Genomic DNA, 23,515 nt, shown 5'->3' with positions numbered 1-23,515 from the left:
ATTGATTGGAGGATGACTGAACAAATTGGGATACAGGAACATATTGGAATATTGTTGTGCCGTAGGAAACAATGAATGGGAAAGATTCAGAGAAATATGGGAAGATTTGAATGATCAGAACCAGAGTCAAATAAGCAGAATGATGACAAGAATACATATACCTCTAGACACTTAAAAGATAAGAATAAGGAAAGGGAAATGGGATTCTATGTAGTAATAATGACCAACCTCTTGGCTCAGGAAAAGGGCAAGAAAACATTCAACCCTCCTCTCCTGCAATTGAAGAAGTGGGGGTGGGTTGGTGGGAGGTGAGGCAGGAGGCTTATGGGTATGGAATGTCATCTAAAACTGCCCCATCTGGTAAGTGTGTTGGTAGATTTTGCTTAATTGATTTGCTTTGACAAAAGGGAAGACTCATTGGGGAGAGGGAGGAAAAAGCCATATCTAGAAATGTCTGTGATATAAAAACAAAAAGCAACTCTCTCTCTCTCTCTCTCTCTCTCTCTCTCTCTCTCTCTCTCTCTCATATATCTAAACACATATACATATGTATGTATCTCAAAGTGTTATGTATACCTATATACATGCATATGTACAAAACCAAATGATGACATTTGCATCAATTCGATGAATATTTATTAAGCACTTATTATATGCAAAATCTTAGTTATGCAAAGACAAATATGAAAAACAAGCCCTTCCCTAAGGGAGCTTATATTATAACCAAATAATATGAATAGATGAGCAGATAAGGAAATACAGCATAGTCTGAGGGAGAAAAGAATAGCTATCACTTGAGATCGGAAAAGCGTTTCCATGGTCAGTCAATAAGCATGTTGATGAATTAAATACCTACTATGTGCCAGGCACATATGTGCTAAGTGCTTAGGACACAGTGAAAGACAAAAGACAAGGAACTCACAACTTAATGGGGGGAAACAACACAAAAAAAAAAGAAACTCAAAATGGGGAGGGGGAGAGTAACTGGACTGAAAGAGGGGAGTAGGGGGTGGGAGATGAAGTCCAGAGGAGTGCAGTCAAGTGAGAAATGAAGAGATGGTTGATCTGGGTGCCCTCCTTAAGTGGAGGAGCTGGGAAGAGTTCTCCACTGTCCTTCTACCTTCTCCAATGAGAAAGAGGGAGGGATCCCAGGGGTTGTTATTATTGTTCAGTTACATCTAACTCTTTGTAACCTCATGAGGATTTTCTTGACAGAGACACTGGAGTAGTTTGTCATTTCCTTCTCCAGCTCATTTTACAGATGAGGAAACTGAGGCAAACAAGGTTAAGTGACTTGCCCAGGGTCACACAGCTTTTAAGATTAGATTTGAACTCAGGAAAATGAGTCTTCCTGACTCCAAGCCTGGTGCTCTAGCCACTGTACCACTTAGTTGCTCAGATGTGAGTTTCAGAATTGAGGTAATCTTGTTTTATTTTGAGATTCTGAAGAAAGTCAAGAGTGCAGCCAAATGAGAAATGATTATAGAAAAAAGGGAAGATCCCATTTCCTTAACTCATCTTCCCAGTTGCTGACATAATCAATTTTTAAAAGTACAACCACTTTCCCTACCTTGAGTTTTCATTTTCTTCTTTCTCTTTGGGTTGAGAAAATAAGGAAGTGGAAAATACCCAGAGCTGGCAGTAGGCATGAGGGAAAGTGTGAAGATTTGGGAAAGTTAGCCTTTCCTTCTCTTCATACTAACCTAATTTCCCCCAAATTGAAGAAATTAGTAGAATGTAAACTCCTTGAGGATAGAAAGTATTGCATTTGTCTTTATTTCCCCAGCCTCTATCACATTGCCAGGCACATAGTAGGTGCTGAATAAATCCTTGTTGAATTAATTTAAATGGAACTAGATAAGATGTAGGAAACATTTTAAAATGCCCAGTTACAAAGACAGGAAGAAATTTTTATCAAAAATCTTTATACTCCATAATTATCTAATATTATAAGTTATTTAATTACTGCTTAAAGTAATGTGGCTAATATATCACTGTCAACTTTTCCTGATAGACACACTTCTCTCATCCAGCTGAATGATGTAGCCTTCATCTTTTTTTCTTTTTTAGCCAAGGTCAGAAGACAGAAGTGACAACACAAAAATTACCTCATTTATCTGGACATACGTGAAAAGAAAGAGAAACTTTTCTATATTGTAGTTTGGGAAGAGCAGGAGAATGAGAGCCTAAAGGATCTGGGTTCCAATCCCTATTTTGCCAATCAACTAGGCAGGTCACTTTTACTTTGCTGCCTCAGTTTCCTCATTTCTAAATTGAGAGAGTTGGACTAGATGATTTCTTAGGACCCTTCCAGCTTTAAGATACTTTCCCAAGTTTTGTTCATCATTAAAATTCATCATTATTCATCATTAAAATGCCTAAGCCCAGTGTCCAATTTACATTGATGAATTTGTCCAAAGTTTCAGTATTTTTTTAAATTGAGAGGCACTTCATAGAATCATAAAAATATAGGCCTAGAGACTAACAGGTCTTTGAGATCATCTAGTCCAACCCCTCATTTTAAAGACAAGGAAAGTGAGTCTCAGAGAGGTTAAGTTATTACAGTATGGCTTAATGAATAGAGAGAGAGAGAGAGCTGGTCTTGAAATCAAGAAGACTTGAATTCAAGCATGTCCTTTGATACGTACTCTAAGTGCCCAAGATAGCTTTCAAAGACAATGGGTTGCAGACAAGTTGACCATCCACATCGGGGGTGGGGGGGGGGGTGGGAGCTTCCACACTGGGAGCTCTGTACACTCATGAAATCATGATCCAGAACAAAAAAGGGAGGGGGGGATGCATTTCTTATGATTCTGAGAATGCCTTAGTGATAAGAGGGTATTTAATGGGCAAGTACTTAAGAGGGTTAAGGGAGTGAATTGGGTTGCTTCTTTTCAAGTACTGAATCCCAGAAGCAAATATGAAAGGACCTTAGTCCTGATAATTAGAAACATCTTGCTTTTGTCAAGCTGAAATCTTACTGCCTACAATTTCTACCTGTTTCTGCTAAGTGTGCCTTGTGGTGCCAAGCAGGACAAACATAATCTCTTTTCTACATGACAGACTTAAGATAGCTACCACCTACTAATAATGGCTAGCATTCATTTAGTGTTCCAAGGTTTGCAAATCACTTTACATATGTTAACTCATTTGATTCCCCACACTAACCCCATGAGGTAGGTACTAATAGTACTCCCATTTTAGAGATGCATAAACTGAGGCTGAATAGTTAAGTGAATTGCCCAGCTAGTAAGTGTTTGTGATGAAGGTCTTCCAGACTCTAAGATTGTAAATGGGCTGTCCATGAGACAGTAGTTTCCTTTACTGGAATGTGCTAATTTCAGTACTTCAAAAGATCCATCGTTGTACTAGCCATTCCGTCCACCAAGGCAGTATCCACCTTCTTATATTTTCTTCTCCTTTTTAATTCTTGTCCATGTCTTAAAATCAATTCCCCAGAACGGGTCTACTCATTATAATGGGAGTCTTCCTTTGAGTCAATCAGTCAATAAATATTTATTAAGCGCCAACTATGTGCCAAATACTGTGCTAATCAAAGGCAAAAGTCAGTTTCTGCCCTCAAGGATCCTTGAGTGTTCTGAAATTTTGAGGCCACCAGTGCAAGACTTATATGCAATCTTGCATTTTGCTGCATGACTGTCCAAGCTTCTTCTCAAGGACCCATATATCTAGAATCTACTCAAACTCATTTTACAGAAAACCTTTCCCAAAGCCTTTTAATTCTAATATTTCTCCCCTCTGTTAATTATTTCCTGTTCATCCTATATATAGCTTTTTTGGTCTATATTCATTTACATGTTGTCTCTTTCATTAGACTATAAGCTCCTAGAGGGCAGGAACTGTCTTTTGCCTCTTTTTGTATCTCCAATGCTTAACATAGTGCCTACCACCTAGTAGGCCCTTAATAAATGTTTATGAATTGATTGACTGTTATACCCAAGGTAATTCCAAACAGAATTTTGTAGAAAGCTGGGGAGGCTTCATGAAGTCTTAAAAAAGGAGGGCCAAAGAGACTTTAACCACGCACCGATGAAAGGGTTCTCTAAAAGAAGGCACATCTGTGGAAGCACCTGTCAGCATGTTTTCAGTACTGTCCATGTTGGCATGGATGCCTGATGCTAGTGCCATTGGCAGGAAGGATTCCTGAAGTGGAGAAAGACAACTTACCATGCTCCATGGAAATATTTCTTATATTAGAGGCAGCTGCTTCCCACTGTTCTGATTGCTTAATCTTCAGGGAACCTTCTGACTTTGACAATCTGGTCTCCTACTCAGGAGGGATGACCCCCCCCCCCAAAGGGACTCTGTGACTCTCCTGACAGTTATCTGTCTCTCATTCTCAGGGAATGGGAAGACGTGGCACTTTAAAATGAAGAATGACTTTCATTAATGGAAAGAGGGTCAATGTTCGACTAAGAAGAACTAAGTTCATTCAAATCCCACCTCTGAAGTTTATTACCTGTGTGACACCGGGCAAGTCCAGCCTGGCTGCCATCCATCTAACCTACTGAGCCTCAGTTTTCTCATCTATAAAATGGGAGATTGGACTAGAGGGCCTCTAAAGCTAAATATGGTGTTAAATCTCTGATTCTGTAATCCTATCCAGATCAGTAATTCAACTTAAGTCAATAAAGATTTATTAAACTTTGGCTATGTACCAGCACTGTGCTAAGCATTAGAGATCCCCAGAAAAGAAATGAAACAATTACTCTCCAAAAGCACTTTCATTCCTCTGGGAGACGTGGCACATACACAGATAAGTGAATAAGGGACTCTTATGAAGGAGATGTTTCCGATGCTGTTGGTAATGAGGAGGAAGCATCATTAAGTGGGCGAATGGAAGTAGTCTCACAAATCTAGAATATTAAGAATATCTCATCTTTTTATACTGGCAAGACTTACAAAGCACTCTCCATATTTCATATTCTTACAATAGCCCTGGAAGATAGACTCCATTACTATCTCCATTTTACAGATGAGGAAACCAAAGCCAAGAGAGATGAAATGACTTGCCCAGTCACAAGTAGCAAGTATCTAGGGCAAGATTATGTTCTTGATGTTACAGATGAATCAACAACAGGTTAATTTTTTTTTACCACATTAGTCATGTTGTGAAAGAAGAAACAAAGGAAAAACACACACACACACACACACACACACACACACACTACAGAAAGTGAAAAAAAAGTATGCTTCAATCTGCATTCAGACTCTTTCCCTGGAAGTGGATAACAGTTTTCATCATGAGTCCTTTGGAATTATCTTGGATCATTGCATTGCCAAAAATGACTAAGTCATTCACAGTTGATTATCATACAATATTGCTGTTACTGTGTACAATGTTTTCCTGGTTCTGCTCACTTTGCATCAGTTCATATAAGTCTTTCCAGGTTTTTCTGAAATCATCCTGCTTGTCATTTCTTATAGAACAGTGCTATTCTATTATAATTATATATCACAGCTTATTTAGCTATTCCCCAATTGATGGGCATCCCCTCAATTTCCAATTCTTTGTCACCACAAAAAGAGTGGCTATAAATATTTTTGTACAAATAGGTCCTTTCCCCTTTTTTTAAAATCTCTTTACAGACCTAGTAGTGGTATTGAAGAACAGGTTAATTTCACAAAATGTTTCACCTTTAATCAAGAAACTTTTTTTTATCAATAACACAATTTTACCAAATTTTATTTCCATGTTTGAAAAAGAAACAATTCTTCTTTTTTTAATTTTTTTTTGTTGAGGCAATCAGGGCTAAGTGACTTGCCCAGGGTCACACAACTAGTAAGTGTCAAGTGTCTGAGGTCGGATTTGAATTCAGGTCCTCCTGACTCCAAGGCCAGAGCTCTATCCACTATGCCACCTAGCTGTCCCTGAAAAAATTCTTTAAAACCCCATCTCACTATGCACATGATCATCTTGAAAGTATTCTTAGTGAGAATTCTTTGTTTTTAATTGTTGGTATGGTCAGAATTTAATATTATACTGACTACTTGAGTTCTTTTGAGTTCTTATGACCATAATGGCTTTTTAATGAAGTTTATGTAACCATCCTGTTCAAAATTCCATAAATTCTAAAATGACATGGTATGAGAGGTTTGTAAAGTAATCTCTCCTCTTCTGGGAGCCCCCCCTTTTTAGTAGGAACCTATAGCTCCTTTCCTTCCTCATTCCCTTTCCCTCCCTTCCTTCCTTTGTTCCCTCCCTCCTTTCTTCCTTCCAAACTTTGCTTGAGTACTGTCACCTGCCTAATTTCATGCTAGAAAAGGTAACTTTCCATTTTTGTGCCGGAGAAACCCTGAAAGAAGATGTCTTTTCTTTTTTCTCTTTACATCTAACAACTCCTATAAAAACAATTTTTTGAGGAGGAGTGCAAATAAACTTGGCACATAACCTCTTCTTGGGAGAGAGACAAGTTTAAAAATACTCAACAAAGCCCATGATGCTTTTGTGTCCCCTTCCACCAGAAGGTTGAGAACAGGCCAGGCAGTAGAACCTGGGTGAGGGGGAGGAGAGAGAGGCAGGCAAAATAAATAAATAAAAGAAGGAAAAGCAAACCCAGAGCTTTGCCAGGGCTGATGGAGAGCACTGCAAAGGCTGATGGGAGAAAACTGATAATATTGGACAGAAAATAATGAGAATCAGTTTAAAAATAGAAAGGTCGTGGCAGGATTGGAGTCTTGTTACCAATGATAGAGTGAGCACCAGAGAGCCGGGAACTTAGCACGGGTTTGCTGATGGGCACAGAGCCAGCCAGGTCATTGCCTTGAGGCTGAGCTGCAGGCAGCCCACTTTCTCAAGTACAAAGACATATGGCTTGACTGAAAGGTGAGCCTGAATGAACCCCTGAGACTAGGAAGCAAATGGCAAAATACCACTGAAGAGTTGGGCAGCAGGGTGTGTGGGAAGACCTGCTGAATTTGTAGTCACAGGAGCTAGGTTTGAATGCTTGAGGGAGGGAGTGGAAGGAAAGGAGGGAGGGAAGGAAGGAAGGAGAGGGAGAGAAGGAGGGAGGGAAGGAAGGAAGAAAGAAAGAAAGAAAGAAAGAAAGAAAGAAAGAAAGAAAGAAAGAAAGAAAGAAAGAAAGAAAGAAAGAAAGAAAGAAAGAAAGCTTACCCAGGGGAAACTAGAGTATTCTCCTTTTACACAAGAGGTAGCAAGGTGCAGTAGAAAGGACTCTGAACATGGAGTCAAGTGACGTTGAGTTCAGGTCTCTCCTCAGACACTCAGTAGCTGTGAGACCAGAAACAAGTCATTTCTTCTCTCAGACTCTCAGTGCCTTTAACTGCAAAATGGCACCACCTCCCTCTTTTGAGGCTTGCAGGTAGGAGCCTTCACAAACTTTGAAGCACTATGAAACTCTGAGTTATCACTAGTATAACATTCTCAAAAGGAGAAAATCCAGGAAGAACCTGGGAACAGTGGGGTATGGTGAAAAGAGGGCTGGCTCTGGAGTCAGGGGACCTGGGTTTAAATTCTGCCTCTGGTACTGTCCAGTATCTGTGTGGCCTTGGACAAGTCATTTAATCCATGAACTTACTATCCTCATCAAGACCCTTCTAAATCCAGATCTATGACTTTTATGACTTAAAGATCATCTCCTCTCCAGGCCAAGGGGAAATGCAGCCCAAGGGCCACAGAGAGAGCCTCTCAGATTGGTGCCATAATTACTTGTGTCCCTAATAATCACAGCAGAGCTAATTATAGAGTGATGGCTGTCCACAGCCCCAGAACATAAGGAGAATCACTGGACTTTCTCAAACAAGTTAAAAGTAACACTCCTCAGCAGGATGAGGTAAGTGAGTCAGGTAGAGACATCCCTTTTGGGCACAAATCGGTCACTTTGGGTCTGGACACAACTCATTCAATATCCTCCTTGCCATCAACTTTCTAAGTGTCCTCTACAGAGTTGGCTTACTTAAGATAACAAGTGCTTCTTCATCTGTCAAAGTAGAGGATTTAGAGTGGAACTACTCAAAGATCAGCATGGTGCAGTGAGGGGTAAGAGCATGGACTTCAGCATTAGAGAACCTGGATTCAAATCCTGCCTCTGATATTTACTCCCTGTGTGACTGAGTCAGTGAACAAATCCCTCAGGAACTCATTCCCTGTTCTATTAATGTAGGGATTGGACTAGATGATATCTAAGGTGCCTTCTTGCTCTGAGATTCAATGATTCTAAAATGGAAAACTATTGGATTTGGACTTCACTGGGTTCATAGGAAATACAAATCAATTACTTTTTTCTAATGTCCTTGAATCACAGATAAAATCGATCAGTCAACAAGCATTTGTTAAAGATTTATTATATACCAAGCATTGTGCTACATGCTGGAAATACAAATACAAGCAAGCAAGACATCCCCTCCCCTCAAAATGCTTACATTCTTTTTTTAAATTTTTTTTTATTTTTAGGCATTGGGGGTTAAGTGACTTGCCAGGGTCACACAGCTAGTAAGTGTCAAAAGTTTGGTCTAAGGCTGTATTTGAACTCAGGTCCTCCTGACTTCAGGGCCGGTGCTTTATCCACTGTGCCACCTAGCTGCCCCTTACATTCTTAATAGGGAAGACAACAAATACAATGATGCTGAAAAGGGAGTGTTGGGGAGGAAGGGTACCTGTAGGGGAGGGGGGAAGGGAATGAAGTAGATGAGCAAGTGAAGGCTGGAAAAAGTCTAAACAAGAATGAAATGAAGCATGCCTGGGACCCTTCCTCATGTCCCAGGGTGGAGGTTTCCTAGGACAGCAATATGGCGAGCAAGGAGAAAGGGTGGAAGGAGGTGCCAGCTGCCTTTCCATGCACCCTCCAGCTGAGCTCTTCTAATTGTTCTTGCATCTTCTGCAGTTAGAATGTGAGCTCCTTACAAGCAAAGATCACCTTTTTTCCCATTTATATTCCCAGTGCTGAGCATTATGTTTGTTGTATAGTAAATACTTAATAGACACTTTCCTCCCATTCATTCACAGGGTTGTTGTGAGGTTCACATGAGACTGTCATGAAAAAAGACCACAGTTCACAAATTGGAGGCAGAGGTCAGATAGAGAAGCTTTTGAGAGAGTCCAGTCAGAGTCAAATGTAGATAAGAAAAAAACATGAGTGGGAAAAAAATTGGGAGATTTTAATGATCCACAATATGAGTTAATAGAATGATATACAGCATAAGAAAGTTAATATGCTCTTAGCCTGTATTTTGAGAGGAGTTAAGTCCAGAAGTGGAGAACTACCAGTCTGGTTTGATTGGCTCTGGTTAGACTCTGGAGTACTGTGCTCAATGATGGGCACCCCATTTAAGAAGGATGTTGACAAGCCAGGAGAAGGCAACCAGGATGGTCAGGGGACTAAAGATCAAAGACTAGTTGAAGGACCTGGGGATGTTTGGCCTGGAGAAAAGAGGACAGGGGAGCCATGATGTCTGGCAAGTATTTGAAGGTCTATCACACAGGAAAAAGGATTAGATTTAGAATATGTGACCACAAAGGGCAGAGCCAGGAGCAATGGGGGAGAGTGGCAGAGAAGATTTCAATTAGATGTAAGGAAAACATTTCTAATGATTGTGCACTTGTCCAAAAGTGGAATGGACTGAATCAGTGCGTTCTCGTCTCCTAGGGAGCCTTCAAGTAAAGACTAGGGGACTGCTTGTCCGTGGATGGCATATTTAGGGTTCATGTTTAGAGACGGACTGCATCGTTGTCATCCTCATAATTAATAATAATGTAGACACTGCTTTAGGATGTGGAAAGTGATTTCCATGGATTCTCCCATTTGATACTCACAACAGTTTTGTCTGCCCATTTTACAGATGAGGACTTTGAGGTCCATTCCAACTCTGAAATTCTGATTCTGTGAGATAGGGGCAGAAAAGTACTGGCAAGAGGATATGCTTATGATGTTTTATCTATAAAGAAAATCATGTGTGTCTGACTGGTGTCTGATTTAAAAAAGTCATTTCAATGATAAAAGAATGACAGAATCAAGGAATTGAAAGACTTCAGAGGCCATCTTGTCCAAGCAATACCTGTGCAAGTATCCTTTCTACACCTTCCCCCAAAAGGGATCATCCAGCCTCTGCTTGTATACCTCTGCTAAAGGCAAGCTCATCACTCCATCAACTCAGCCCAGCCCACTTTAGAAAAGTTCTCATTGTTGGACAGCTTTTCTTTACATCAAATCTAAATTTGACTAGAGACCATCTCACTTAAGATTAGATAAGACCATTGAAGCTCGGAATGTACAGACATTTGCCCAACATCAAACAGGGGGTTGGTGACAGATTCAGGACTAGAAGTCAATTCTCCCATAGAGAAAGTCTAGTGTCCTTTCTATTAACCAACATAGCCCCTGGAGAATGGCTTTGCCTCCTTATGTGAACAAAGAAACCAAATCTAACTAATGCTGCCTAATCCAGAGAGCTCTTTGACCATTTTTAGCTTTTCAACCAATCTTCGGGGATAATAAAATTGACTCAGGAAGTTTAATCCTGGGACAGATCAATAACTCTGACCTAGTTCATTATGTAACTTACAATTGAGTTTCTATTATAGAACTAATCGCCTAGCAGAATATTCTCCCCCACCACCACCATCAACTAAGAACCATACTTACTTATCTTTCTTAGAATCATTTCCCAGGATATACAACACCAGATCTGGCAGTTCCTCACTAGCTATCTCTCAACATTTCAGCTTTTGAAGGGATGTGGTTAAAATCAAGCTGCAGAAGCTCTTTCTGCAACTTATTTTCATAGTGTGTGCCCTGAGCTGACATAGCTACAGATTTTTACATTTGTCTTAACTGAAATTCTGACAATAGAGGCCTATAGAAGTGAGCCCCCATGCGAAGGCGTTACCCATTGTCAGAGGCAGTGTGGTATCAGTATGCCATACTAGGAGGAAAAGAGACTGGGGTTCAAATTCCATCTCTGACACTAGCTGCATGACCCTGGGCAAGTCACATAACTTCTCTGAAATTTAGTTTCCTCATCTATAAAATGGAAATAGTAATGGTTATGGTACCTATCTCATAATATCTGCCATTTGAGGGCTACTGAAGGGCCCCAGTCATAGGAACCTACTTCACCTGCCTCCTACAACAGAGCCTGCCCCCAATATTCCTGACAATCTCTTTTTCTCAGAAGAAATCCAGAATTCCCTCCCTCTCTACTCTCACCCTTTGTCCCATTAACCTCTTCCCAATGGTAGTAAACTATTCCTGTGGGGCAGATATCTCTACATATCCTAAGGAGTCCAGTGTCTTGTCATCTGCCCCATATTTGAACCCCAGGACCCTCTGTACTTTTCCATATGCCCACCAGCTGAATTCTACATGTGTTGCTTTCTCCAATTAGAATGTGAGCTCCTTGGGATGAAGAACTACACCATATTCTTTTTTTCCATTTGTCTCCCCAGTGCTTAGTATAATGTTGAGAACATTTTAAGTCCTTCATAATACTATTTCATTCATTCATTCACAAATTTGCTGTGGAGTTCACATGAGATTGTCATGATAAAAGAATCACGGTTCATAAATTTGGGGTACAGATCAGATAGAAAAGCTGTCATGTTTTTATAAGATCTGTTATTCACTTGTCAGCCAAGTGAACTCAGAATACAATTCCCTACTTATATAGAGTATAGGAAAAAACAATCGTTCTGGATTTTTAGCTTAGAAGTGGGGGGAAAGGGCTATTAATCTGTAACAGGATGCAGGGGAGAAAAATTGGAGAATTTTGTTTTGTTCTAGGGCTGGTAAGGCAGGGAAATGGAAAGAGTAAAAACAAGCATAATGGATGTAGACGTGACTGCTCATTTTTCATTGAAATAGAAGCTAATTTAATGATGGAGTTACTAATGCTAGGAGAGGGAAGGCAAAGGGCCTCTCTCTCTGCCTCCATGTGATGATGTATACAAAATGCTTTATAAACCTCTGAGAACTGCATAAATGTCAGACAATATTATTGGAACCACAGGCTCCCCAGTTTAGATATGGTAGAAACTTTAGAGGTTACCTACTCACGGAATCAATGAATCCTATCATATGAGAGTTGGAAGTTTCTTCTGCATTCATCAGATTGATACCACAAATTGACAGCCAAAAGGAATTCCCACCATAGCATACCCCCTAAGCAACCAACCAGCCTCTGCCTGAAGACTTCAGAGGGCAAACCCATCACCAATCAAGACAGCTGATTCCTCAGGAATATTGGGGGCAGGCTCTGTTGTAGGAGGCAGGTGAAGTAGGGTCCTATGACTGGGGCCCTTCAGTAGCTCTCAAAAAAAGTTGGCCCATTTGCAATTCCACCCATTGTTCCTGTTTCTGCCCTATGGGGCCAAGTGGAAGAAAAAAAAAAGATCTAAATCTTTCCTCCACATGACAAATCTTCAAATAATTGAAGATACTATCGTGTATTCCCAGAGTCTAGATCAAATATACCCAGTTCTTTGAAGTAGTCTTCATGAACTCAAGGCTCTTCACCATCCTGGTTGCCTGCCTTTGGAGTAGATTCAGTACAGGGTACAGAGGGGCTGTAACCTCCCTATTCCTGGAAGCTATGCCCCTCTTAATGCAGCCCACCAAGATTGCCTGGGCTTTTTAAACTGTCATATCATGTTTCTGACTTACATTGACCTTGAAGTCCACAAATACCCCTAATATCTTCTTTTAGACCTTGTATCTGACCACTCCTCTCACCCCCACTTTATACTAGTAAAGGTGATTGTTTTTTTGGTCCAACAAGCACAAAACTTTACATTGATCCCTAATGAATTTCATTATATTAGGTTCAGCTCAATGCTAGTCTAACCTATCAAGATCTCTTTGGATCCTGCTTCAGTCATCTGGTATGTTAGCTATCTCTCCCTGCTTTGTGATATCTACAGATTTTATGAGTGTGCCATGAATGCCGTTATTCAAGTTATTGATAAAGATATTGAACAGTTAACCACCAAGCACAGAGCCCTGGGATACTCCATTAGAGACCAAATGCCATATTGATGTTGCACCATGAACAATCTTGGGGTCTGGCCATCTAACCAGTCCTGAATCTATCTCATTTATTCTCATCTAATCCATATCCTTCCAACTTCTCTACAAAAATAGGAAGAGACACTTTATCAAAAACTTTGATAAAATCAAAGTAAACTATCCATTCCGCTCATCCACTAGTTTAGCAATCTATAAAAAAAAAAGGAATATTAAGCCCCTCACTTTAGAGAGGAGGAAACTGAGAAACAGAGAAGTAAAATGATTTGCCCAAGATTGACCAGGTATTTGAGGACAGCGGTAGGATTTGAACCCATGTTCTCTGCTTTAGACTCCATTGCTTTTTCCAACATGCCATGCTCTGGCATGATCTTAATTGTCTGTCATTGCTACCACAAAAACAAGGGGATGTCTCTTCCATTAAAAGTGGTGATCTGGGCCTTCTCATTGGCTAGCACAGTCCAACATCCGATTTTTGTGAACAAATACATTTTTCCTCCAGCATAAGGGAATTTCAGACTGCTCTTTCCACATAAATAAAGGATCTCAAAAATGTAGCATCACATAATTCAGTCCACTTAGCCCAGGTGTCCTATACCCACCACCACTGCTGGCAATACAGCGGATGGCTCTGATGCTCCAATTGTCCTTTCTTCCCATTTGCCCCCACTCCCCTTCAATCCATTACTTTATATTCTAGCCCTTGTATTTTACATTAGAAAGATTCTGGCTCATCCCTTCTGCTTCCACCCCCCAAGCCTCTGTCAAGCTATCATCTTTAGATTCACTCCTGGTCTCTGAAGAAGGAAGACTTTCTTCCATGGGCTTTGGGTGTATTGTTTTAGCCTCTCGTCCTAAACCCTCTGACATCATGGTCACCAGAGACACTGACATGGCCTATATCCTTGCCTCTAATTGAAGAGTCCAGGCTTTGCACATAAGCATTCTGGGGGTTCTCTTTTTCTTTTCTGTCCTAGGTTATTCTTGCAAGTTCGTTCCCTGGCCCTAATGCTCCAGATGTTACTTTGCTTTTCTGTCCTAGGAATCTTAATGCTTTTTTCCCTCCTTTGTGCTGGCCTTTCAGCATCCTTCCCCCTTCTTCCTGTTCCTTGCTATTCTTCCCCAGGCCTTTCACCACTCCCCCCACTGAGTGTCAGTCCAGCAGAATAGTATGTTTTATCTCTTTTCTTTAAAAAATTAAATAAAATTTTTCTTCAACTTTTTTTTTACTTTTTCCTTTTGGCTTTATATAATCTTTATTTCCAGATATATTCTTCCCCCTCCCCAGAGACCCATCCTTTTGAACAAAGAATAAAAGAAAGAGATCAATTCAGCAAAACTAATCATCTGACACCATCTGAGTCCGACAGTATATGCAATATTCCACATCTGTAGTCCCCCCACCTCCACAAAGAACAAGGGGAGGTGCATTTGCCTTATCTCTTTTTAATATCTTTTTTGCATTTTAAAAGCAACTCAGGCAACATCTAAGGTACTTTTAAATTGCTTAAGCTGTTCCTTGAAAAATAACTAGGGTGGACAGCTGGGGTTTTTACTTAGGATGTCAATATTCAATTCAGTTTAACAAACATTTATGAGGAAGATAGTTGAAATACAAAGTCAAGCATCAAAAGTAGGGGGAAAGAACCTATTTGTACAAAAAAAAATTATAGTAGCACTTTTCATGGTGACTAAGAATTGGAAATCAAAGGGATGCCCATCAGTTGGGGAGTGGCTAAATAAGCTGTGGTATATGATTGTAATGGAAAATCATAGTGCTATAAGAAATGACAGGTGGGATGATTTCAGAAAAACCTGGAAAGACTTACATGAACTGATGCAGAGTAAAGTGAGCAGAACCAGGAGAACATTACATACAGTAACAGCCACATTGTACAATGAAGAACTTTGAATGACTTAGCTATTCTCAGCAATACAATGATCCAAGACAGTCTCAAAGGATTAATGATGAAGCATACCATCCACCTCCAGAGAAAGAACTGATATTGTTTGAATACAGACTGAAGCATGCTACTTTTCACTTTCTTTCATTCTTTTTCTTTTATTCAAATCTTCTTATACAAAATGACTAACATGGAAATGTTTTACATTGGAAAAATAAAGAAATACAAAGTCAAAGAATGAAACAATCCATATTCTCGAGGAGCTTCTATTCTATGGAATTTATACGTACTCAAACTGGAAAGGTTGAAACCAGATAATAAAGGCTTTAGATGATAACAAAAGAATTTGTAATTTATCCTAGAGGATATAGGAGCCACTGATGCTTCTACAGTAAAGAGGAGACACGATTAGCTATTCTATAGCAGCTGTATAAAGGGTAGGTGGAGAGAATGGAATCAGAGGGGACATTTGACAAGCCATTGCATAGTCTAGGTGAAAAGTGATGAGTTTGGTATCTGAAGAGTTGGAGAGAAAGGGGCGGAAGTGAAAGATGTCACAGAGGTAGATAAGACTGGGCAACTGATGGGGGAAAGGAAGGGAAAGAGACTGAGAGTTGCAACTCTGTTACTGGAAACATGATGATATCCCCAACAGAAATCGGAAAGTGAGATTTACAGAGAAAGATAATGTGGTTTTGTTTTAGACAATGCTGAGTCTGAACTCAGCATATGGGACATTCAGATGGAGGTGTCCAGCAGGCATTTGGAAAAGGAGGTCAAGAGCTTCAGAGAGAAGTTAGGGCTAGATATGAAGATCTGGGAGTCCTCTGTATAGTGAAGATATTAGGGTCCATGGAACTGATGGGAAGAGATAGAGAGACAGAGATGGACAGAGAAATAGAAAAAGAGAGCTCTATAGAAAGAGTTAGAAATAGAGAGAGATAGGGATAGAAAGAGAGATAATGGATACATTTCTTCAACATACTTGTCCACGCTTGGTGGTGTTAACTCTGGAAGATTCTCTCCCAGGAACCACTTCTTCCCCAGGATTGTATCCCCTGACTACCATTTCCTCAGCATTTTGCTTCCTAAAGAGATTAAGGCAAGTCATGGAACATTAAACAGGTACGGCACACATGAAAACAGAGATGGCCACATAACATTAAAAGACCTATAGCAAAGGTTCTTTTAACCCAAAGTTTGTGAACTTGGATGGGAAAAAATACAGTTTAATTTCAATATAACTTGTTTGCTTTGTAATCCTATTTATTTTATGTTTATGAAATCATGATTCTCAGATGATATCCAAAGGTTTCCCCTGACTACTAAAGGGGCACACAAGAAGAGTTAAGATCCCTTGCTCTAGAAAAAAGTCTTCAGCACACTGGGAAAACATGGACTAGAAAAGCTCAGGATGCTAGATAGACAGACAGACAGATAGATTGATAGAGATAGAGTTATCTATATCTACATATCTAGCTCTGTCTACATATCTATGTAAATATAAATATCTCTTTCTCTATCTCTCTATCTTGTTTAAACATAGTTGTTTTCATATTGCATTCCCCGTTAGACTCCTTGAGGGCAGGGACCAGTTTCTTTTTTGCTCGCTTGTTTGCTTGTATTTCAGGAACCTGAATCACTTCCATTTGAATTGTCTTAGCAAGATTCTGAAGATCACCTGGCAGGATAAGGTACCAGACACCGAGGTCCTTTCTCGAACTAAACTGCCAAGCATTCAAACTCTACTTCAAAGACAGCTACTCCTACGCGCTCACCAAGTTGTTTGAATGCAAAACATACGCTTGCCAAAAAGACTATTTTGTGGAGAACTCAAACAGGGTGAGCAAGGACACTCTCAAGGTCTCTCTTAGGAACTTAGGAGTTGATTATGTGACATGGGAGATGCTGGCACAAGATCCTTCAGCGTGGCGTGCTCTCATCAGAGAAGGTGCTGTGGTCTATGAGCAAAGCGGAATTGAAGTAGCTCAAAAGAAATGCAAGATGCACAAATTTGGAGAAACCACCCAAATGTTCACATGCACTATTTGTGCCCGACTTGTGGTAGGACATTCCAAGCTCGTATTGGTCTGATCAGCCACAGTCAGAAGCACTGTGATTTTGGTCCTCTTCAAGAACAAAGAACAACCAATCAATCAACTTTGTATCCCCAGCACTTAGCACAGTACCTGGCACATAATAGAAGCTTAATAAATGTTTGTTGACTGCCTGGCCTGCAATCTGCGCTACTGAGGACAGTATTCAAATTAATGAGATTACGGATCAGTTGAAGTACTGAATTTGATTCCACATTTATGTATTTGGTGAAGAGAAATCCTTGAAGGAAATTCCCTCTGCCAATGCAGATTGGCACTTACTCTGCAACTTATAGTCTTGGAGAACAGTCTGGGGGCACTGAGGGGTTAAGTGACTTGTCTATGATCATATTTTTGTTGTTGCTATTGAGTCATTTTAGTTATGTCTGAATCTCCATGATCCCAGTTGGGGTTTTCTTGGCATTGATACTGGAGCAGTTTGCCCTTTCCTTCTCGAGCTCATGAGGTAAACAGCGTTAAGTGACTTGTTCAGGGTCACACAGCTAGTAAGTATATGAGGTCAAATTTGAACTCAGATCTTACAGATTCCAGGCCCAGTCCTCTAACCACTGTGCCGTCTAACTGCCTTCTATGGTAATATAGCCAGTTTCAATCAGTCAGCAAATATTCATTATATATAATTTTCATGTAGTGTGTTCCACAGGCCACACTCAAACTTAGGTCTTCCTTACTCCAAGATAAGCTCTCAATTCACTTTAACACATTGCTGTTAGCCCAGGAAATTCCAACCCTTCCACCCCCTAAATCTGGAGCATCTCTTCCAAATTAACAACCATCTTTTGAAGGAGCTAGGTTAACAACATCAATAATCATTTATTAAGTGTTTGCTATGAGCCAGCCACTCTGCTATGAGCAGAGAATAGAAATGTAACCAAAAAGAAATTGTCCCTGCCCTCATGGAGCTTACATTCTAATGAGGGCAGATACACAAAAAGGAGCTAAAGAGCAGTGGTTTGGTCACACACTTGAAAGCCATTTGAGCTGAGATATGATAAGGCCATCACGGTTATATTTCCCTGTTTACTTATACCCTCCTCACTGAGGGGAAGGTAGAATTCCTGAATCAGAGAATTTTAGAGAGAAAAGGGATGTTAGAGGTCATCTGTCAAAGCCTTTATTCATTTAACCTCATGCTCACCCAAGGGCATCAGTCTTCCTGTTCTTGTTCCTTTAGGCCATGAAATTACCAAATTGGATACCTGCCTTTATCTGTATTCATTACTTAGGTTCTTAAAAGTGATTTTTCCAATAATTAGAATTGCTCCTTTCCCCAGTGAAGGGAAGCAGAACATGATTTAACCTGATACATTTTGTTCTTGTCTGGCAGGCCTATCAGTTCTATCATCAGACACCTGGTTTTTAAGTCTTGATTCCAGCCACCTTCAGAAAGCAGAGGATTAAACCTTCTGCCTTGGCTCCTGACATTCTCTCTATCTGAAGAACCATCCCCTCCATCTTCACCCATCAAAATCCTACCCATGCCATAAATGCTTCCTCCTTGGGGAAGGACTCCTTGAGCCCCCATCTAGATATGATCTCTCTTTCTTTCGAATGACACAACCCCTCTCCTATGTAGGTGATTGTGCCACAGGTCAGGGTGTTGACTCAGTTTGTCAAGTGACCAAATCATCTTTTCCCTCCATCTATCCAGAGTCCCCTTTATTGATTCCACTGCTCTTTGTACTTGACCCTAATCTTTTTGGCTGGGGTTCTTTAGGCTAATCCATTCTCTTTTCACTCTGTAATCTAAGGGTAGGGCACCTAGGTGGTGCAGTGGATAGAGGGCTGGTCCTGAAGTGAAGCAAACTCATCTTCCTGAGTTCAAATCCAACCTCAGACATTTACTAGCTGTATGACCCTGGGTAAATCACTTTACCCTGTTTGCCTCAGTTTCCTCATCTGAAAAATGAGCTGGAAAAGGAAATGGCAAACCATTTCAGTACCTTTGCCAAGAAAACTCCAAATGGAGTCACGATGAGTTGGACACGATTGAAAAACAACTGAACAACAAAACTAAGGGTTGGCAGGGAAGTAACATGGTCTACTGATGGACACAGAGTTCAAAAGACCCAGGTTAGAATCACACCTCTGACACTTGGTAGCTGTGTGACTAAACAAGTCACAATTTCTCTGGGGCATAGTTTCTCATCTCTAATATGTTGCTAATATTAATAACAATAATAGCTAGCATTTATATAGTGCCAACTAGGTACCAGGCACTGTGCTAAACCCTTTGCAAAATACTTTCTTATTTGATCCTCACAATAACCTTGGGAGGCAGATGCCATTATTATCCTCATTTTACAGTTGAAGAAACTGAGGCATACAGTGTTTTAAGTGATTTGTCCAGAGTTCCACAGCTAGCAAAGTCTGAAGCTGGATTTGAACTGAGGTCTTGCTAACTTGCTAACTCCAGGTCCAGCACTGCATCCATTATGCCACTGGGTTGCCTTAAATAAACTGCTTTAATAGCTGTAGCATCTACCTCAGAGGGCTATTGGAAAGCTCAAGGGAACTAATTCATATAGTGTTTTGTCATCCATTAATTATTCATATTACGGACAAATATGGATGGACTGTGACCTGCATTACTGCAGAGGGCTTACCTGGATAAGACCTTCAATCGACAAGCATTTTATTAAGCATCTACTACTTGCTGGCACTGTGTTAGATTCTGGAGATACAAAGACACAAGTAAAACAGTGCCTGCCCTCGAGAAGCTTACTTACATACAATCTCACATTTGCTTTTTATGGGAGACTAATCAATCAACAAGCAATTATTAAGTTCCTACTGGGTGTCAAACACTGTGGATACAAAAATTCAAAATGAAAACAGACCTTACCTTCTAGGAGTTTACATTCTAATAAAGGAGATGTGATGTACTATACAAAATAAATACAATTAGGTGTCCTGCAGTAAAGGAATAGTGAAGTCTTTCTAAACTCACCCTTTAGATTGCAAGCTTCTGGAGGGCAGGGTCTATTTTCCCTTTTTGTATCCTCAGCACCAAGCCTAAGTAAGTACTTAATAAAAGCTTGGTGATTAATTGATTACTATCTCCCACTTTTTGAAATGTCCCTTCTTGATAACCTGCTTCTTTCACTCATCATCAGTAATTGTTTCCTTGGAAATAGGAAATTAAATGAAACACTGATCCCAGGGAGTTGATTATAATGCCTTAATGATGTTATTCTGAGATCTGAGATAACATTGGTTGGGGCAATGTCATTCTGGGTCTGCCTGTCCTTAGCTGTCTCTCCCAAAGAGAACCGTCTCTTTCCTCTCACGATTACTCCCCATTCATGTCAAGCCTTCATAAATATTCACATATACAAATGAAGTCCTGATAGAGTAATACAACTACATGCCTGAGTCAACACCATGAAATTTATTTTTCCAGCCTTCAATTTGTAAACCAGAATGCAATTTGTTTGCTTTTTTTCATCTGTACTGTTAGGTTTGAGATGTATGATTGATTGACTCTTCACAAAAGGAGTCTTGGTTTGGAACTTGTAACAGAAAAGGTGACTACCTTTGTGGGGGGGGGAGGCAGCAGGGTCCAGAATACCAAAAGGGTTTCCAATTAGTTTACGTGGACATGTGATGTACACTCTGATTAAAACCTCCGTCCAAATCCCAACTCATTTCACTTAATCAGTAGCTGAAAGAGTCAATAATCTATATGAATTTTAGAAAGGATTTTACATCAGTATGTGGCATGAAGGTGACCCAGGGATGTTGAAAGCTACATCAACAGAACAAAAGCTTTGCTGCTAAGTAATCTCAAGTTGAAAGACTTTCCATATGTATCATTTGCCTGCTATCCATGGTCCAATCTAACCAAACAGGTTCTTCACCAAAAGACTGGCTACCAGGTGATGAACTGTTTCAGCTATACTTCTGTTCTAGAAACTTCAATGGCTCCCTATAGCCTCCAGGATAAAAATATGAACTTTTCACCTTGGTATATAAAACCTTTTACAGTTGGGCTCCCACTTGCCCTTCCAGGCTTGTATCATATTACTTTGCTTTGCAAAGTATGACCTACCTACAGATCTCCAAAGTTGGTATCTATGTCCCATCTGTGTCCCTTTGCACAGAGGGTCTCCTAACCCTAGAATGTAATTTCGACTCACCTTCTCAGAATCTTGCCACATACCAATTTCCTTCAGGGTTGAGTTCTGGTGCCACCTCCTAGGAAAAAGCTTTCTGATTAACCCTTAGTTATTAATGTTTTTCCCCTAAGTCTCAAATTATAATGCACATACTTATATCTGGCTATCTAGGCATCTCCTGCTAGAATATCCCCATCCCCAAGTTTCTTGAGAGTAAGAATTGCTTTTTGCTTTGGAAAATCAGGGTTCAAGTCCCAACTCTTACACCTATTGGTTGGTGTAAGATAACCCCTCTTCTCTTTCTTCTATCCCTTGTATTTATAGTACATAGTACAGTACCCGGTATTTAGAAAGACTCCAAAAAATGCTTTTTAGTGAGATGAATGAAAAGACCAAGAGATTGTTTTTGAGTAATTAATATTCAATTTATTAATTAGGCAAGCTGATTGATGGTCAGTGGTTTCTCATAGTAACAAAAGACAAAACCATAGAGATCACTTAATGCTTAAATACTTTTGGAAAATGGGATATACCTGACAGGTTAAAATCAACCCTGATTAGTGAACAATTAATGAGGGTTCTTCAGCCCCTCCTGCTGAGAACATGGCTTAATCATGAGACTCAGCCGCCTCCATCAATCTGAACAAAGGACTCCATCTCTACCCAGACCACTCTGGTTGGTTTTCTCCTTCATGAACTGGGTTACCCTAGACTCCAATGGAGGGGTACAAGGGAATACACCTGATGCCTTGAGGATGGAATTCACCTAGATTAGACTAAGGTCTCCTAGTTGAATGGGGTACCACCCAAGATAGCAGATTTGGGTAATCTCTTCTATCAGCAACGTCCTTCAGAGACTGACTTACTGGTCTACAGGGGCTGGTCTCTGAAGGAGGAAATAAAAAACCTGGATCCCAATTAATATCATGTTATTAATATAATGGAAAATAATAATTTCTCTCATTAGATAGAAGTAAGGCTCCTGCAGCTCACAAAGACTCCTGCTCTAAATGAAATCACACTGATCTGCATTTGTGGAGGAAGGACTCACAATGAAAACACAGAACCTTACATTATCAACTAAAGGGTCACTGTGTCATCTACTAATATGCAGGGCTTGGCCATCTCTCTATTTCTTGAGGTGTCACCTTACAAAGTGCTGGAAAATTATGGTCCGTGACTTGGTTCTGGGAGCAAACCTTTCAGAGGGATTTATTTCAGCATATAATTTCCTTGTGATAATTGTAAATCACATCAACATTTCATACACTAGCTTTATATTCTCTCTGTCTCCCTTATGAGCTACGCCCTGGGCTCCAAAACGATATGAATATTTAGTTTTTGTTATTAACTAATTCATCCAGCAGCTCATCAAGTCACTAATAAAACAAAGAGCTTCAAAGTTCAGAGGATAGAAATACAGAGCTGGGGGGGGGGCAGAGATGTTGGAGATCAATTAACCCAGGATCCTCATTTTATAGAGGAGAAAAGAACAATCTATCCTCTCCCCCTACATCATGCCCCTACTCCAAGCCTTCTCCTCTTAAAACTAAAACCTACCCTTCAATGGAGTTTCATATGGCCTGGGCATCTTGCCCTACCCCCCTTCCAGCTTTTCTTCACTTGGCCCATTTCTGTCCTATGGTGTGACTCCCAGAACTGAACCCTGCATTTCAGATAGGTTCAAACATGGCAGAGGACAATAAGATGACCATCTCCAATCCTGAGATCCTCTGCCTCTCAATGAAGGCTAGAAATGTGAGCTCTGCTGAATGCTCTCACCCCAACTAAGTAGCTTCACAGAGATGATCAGCTACCCTCTTTGTTACTCCTCCCATATTACCCCCCGAGTTTTCATCTCTAAGACACCCTGGCTTGCTGTGCTCTCATTAAAAGAAGCCATATTCTCTGGTAATGGGGACCTCGGGAAGGTTTTCAATCCAATTTATTCCTCAGCTCAGGTTTGCCTTCAGAGCAGTTGTCTCATGGCCAGAGGGTCTCTAGGGAAATCAGGAGAACTCCAATCTCTTAATGCACCTCTCAAGCTTCAGTGGAATAGGGAGACCCAACATGCTGGCACCTGCATTCTGATGAGAAGGTGGAGGGCTCTGGTTGCTCTAAGAGTATTGAGAGCAGCTGGAAAACTGGTGAGTGCTCACCAGAGGCTGGTCTCCACATGCCCATCCACAGGGCAAACCTGAGAGCAGCATCTGTTGCCAAAGGTAGTTAGCAGCTCAGCTGTGCTAAGCTATTAATTCCTAAACATTCTAGAAGTGTTCTCTGCCTACTTTACAAGGAAAGAAAGAAAGAGAGAGAGAGAGAAAGAAAGAGAGAAAGAAAGAAAGAAAGAAAGAAAGAAAGAAAGAAAGAAAGAAAGA

The sequence above is a fragment of the Vombatus ursinus genome, unplaced genomic scaffold (genome assembly GCF_900497805.2).
Source record: "Vombatus ursinus unplaced genomic scaffold, bare-nosed wombat genome assembly UNPS02014810.1, whole genome shotgun sequence".
Classification (NCBI taxonomy): domain Eukaryota; kingdom Metazoa; phylum Chordata; class Mammalia; order Diprotodontia; family Vombatidae; genus Vombatus; species Vombatus ursinus.
The sequence above is the reverse complement of the archived record's forward strand: the minus strand, read 5'-3'. Positions refer to the sequence as shown.